This window comes from Theobroma umbraticum, unplaced genomic scaffold (assembly GCF_002168275.2).
Source record: "Theobroma umbraticum cultivar Fairchild unplaced genomic scaffold, ASM216827v3 scaffold_89.0, whole genome shotgun sequence".
Taxonomy (NCBI): domain Eukaryota; kingdom Viridiplantae; phylum Streptophyta; class Magnoliopsida; order Malvales; family Malvaceae; genus Theobroma; species Theobroma umbraticum.
Window position 1 is genome coordinate 3915146 of NW_018397271.1, and position 2934 is coordinate 3918079.

The following is a 2934-nucleotide window of genomic DNA, read 5'->3' on the forward strand; positions in this document are numbered from 1 at the left end:
CTTTCATTGTGTAAGACAGGTCTACCAGTCAAAATGATGGTGCACACAACAAAGATGATCATGAGGATGATGGCCAAGGTGATGATGCTGGTGTTAACGGGCAACACGATGATGGTGATTATCATCCATCAAATGAGGGTGATTACCACGACAGTGTTGATGATCATGGAAATGATGATTCTCATGTCGATGAAGATGTTTAGCAAATTGTGGCACAGCAAATGCATTAGTGTTGTTTAGTTCATGACTTTATTAAATGAGCACGAGCGGATAAGTATATATTTAAATATTATTGTGACACCTTGACAGGGTGCAAACCTTATATTATATTTGTACACATGTAAAGAACGAAAATAGAAAGAAATTGGAATTTAAGAAGCGTTGGAAGGACCGAATTATAAAGCATGAAAGTTTGGAGGATAACACGGTAAATAAAGAAAAGTTTTAGGACTTATGTGTAATTTTTAATATTTAAAGTTAAATGGGAATTTATTAACCAAGGAAAGTTAGATTATGTGGAGCATGAGATGTACATGTGAAACTCACTATTACATGCAAATTATTATATGCAAAAAAAAAAAGAGAAGTTAGTGGGAAACATGTGAGACCCCCACCATGTGAAGTAAAAGAAAGAATAAGATTAAAATTTATTGCATGTAATGTGATTGGTGCATTTGGTGGTCAAATAGAAAAAGAAGAAAGTGGGTTACATGTGATTTGTATGGTGTAACAAATGGCCAATTAAAATATAAAGGAAAGTTGTGCATGAAATGTAATTGGAAGAAATAGGTGGCAAAGGAAATAAAATAAAAGGTGAGAAAATGAGATGGCGGATGGTAGGCAATTAGGATAGATTTTGGACCAATGAGCAAAAGAGACAATTTGTGAATGAAATGTGAGTGGGGAATGAGTTGATCCAACGAGAATAAGAAGCAAATAAAGAGATGAAAAGAGAAAGAATGGAATAAAGAAATCAAGAAAATAAAAATGAAAAAGGATGGAAAATGGATGTGGCAGGTGAAAAGAATTCAAAGGCTTTTGCCTTGTACTTTTACCCCATAAAAGAAAAGGAGAAATGACAAAAAAGCCATCAAGCTTTGGGCAATCCGCCCATGCAAGAAAAATGAAGAGAAAATAATGGCAAAGAAATGTGGCTTCGGGCAATCCGCCCATGTGTGGGTGCAAAGAAAAGGAAAAACCGCCCACAACTAAGAAGAAAAGAGAAAGGAGAGGAGAAGGAAGGCAAGAGAAAGTAGAGGAAAGAAAGCAAGAAAGAGAGAAAGGAAGGAAGGTTCGGCTTGGAGAAGCTAGAGAAAAAAACCAAGAGGTTTTTCCTCCCACCCACATGTCTTTGTTGAAGTTTAAGGAGGGTTTGGTGGTTTGGCTTAAATATTTCAAGGTAGGGAAGATAGAAATTGTTAGTTTGGTTGAATGTATGCTTCTTGAATGGATTATGATGTGTCGAAATGTTTGTGGCAACCAAAGAATACCATATGGGAGCCAAGAAAACCATGCATGTTGGTGAATCACAAGGAATGTGAGATTTTGCTACCAAAGAGGTTGAAATTTCTTAGTTTTAGGTCAAGTTGAATTATTGAGGAAAGGTAAGACAAATTGTGGCCTAATCCTTCATTGTTTATGTTAAATGGCTATGGACTAGGAAGAATGTCTATAATGGTTGTGAGAATGTAATGTTGAAGAAATAAAGGATAAGAATTATGCATACAAAGATTTAAGACTTCTTTGGTAAAGTTGTTGCCAATTGTGTGTATAATTAAATGTATTGGGTTTGAATGATTGCTAGGAAAAGTATAAGTAAGTAAAGTAGCCATGGTAATGTGCCAGAGAAGGTAACAAGTGACCGGTAAGTAGAAATTAGCTAGATGCGCACTTGAATCAATAACGACGTAGTATCCTGCTATTGTGAGGTGAGTAAGGGGTGTCTATTTTAAAAATTTCCATAATTATGTACATATATATATTTATACATGTTGATTTATTTTAAATGTAAAATTTGTCGAAAGCATGAGCTAGTAGATATTCTAGGAGTTTGTGGACGTTAAAGTATTTGAAATTTGCTTTGATCATATATATATACGAGTTATATATGTAAAGGATTTTAAAATCGAGAAACAAGCTTTTTACTATAATTTTTATCAAAATGTGCCTTATTAATTATGTGATGTGCATTCATGAATGAATTTCATGCTCACCATGCTGATTTAACATTTAAACCTCATGCAAAAGGTTTATAATGTAAAGTCTTACGAAAATGAGGTTTTATCATATTACTATGATCGGTATTTTGAAAATGATTTGAAATGATCCTTTGAAAACTTGATTTGGCTTTTAAATGGTTTTATCAAACTTGGAGATTCGAGAGTAGGCCGTTTGTCACTTCGGTTAAGTGTGACCCTTGAGTACAAGTGAGCTCTAGATAAAGAATCTATGGGTCACCGACGGGCTGTTAGACATGGTTGGGGCCATGGTCAGTGATTGTATGTGGCTAGGCCACAAGTTATGATACGCGGTTGCAACCGCCTGATTTCTCTGATGTCAGCCAACATCGTTGAGACTGCTATGGCATGTGGGGATCCGGTGGATCGGAGCTCCCGGATGTTATTATGTGAAGGCGAGTCCACGTCTTTTATTTCTATTCCTGCTCAAGAGTGATATCTCTTGGGGTTTTCACATACGTAGTTTTCACATGGTGAGAAATAACAATTTTTTTCACAGGCCCTCTACTTTTACGATGAAATTGGATTTAACTCCTCGTGTACGAGGTGATTTATGAATTTGCATATAAGCTTTGTTAATGTTGGATTTTACGAGAGCATGTGTGACGATACTAAATTGCTTTAAGCCAGTTGTTATATGATTTCGATGGCAGTGATCTTTACATGTATGGGTTTGATATTTGATTTAAATGATTAT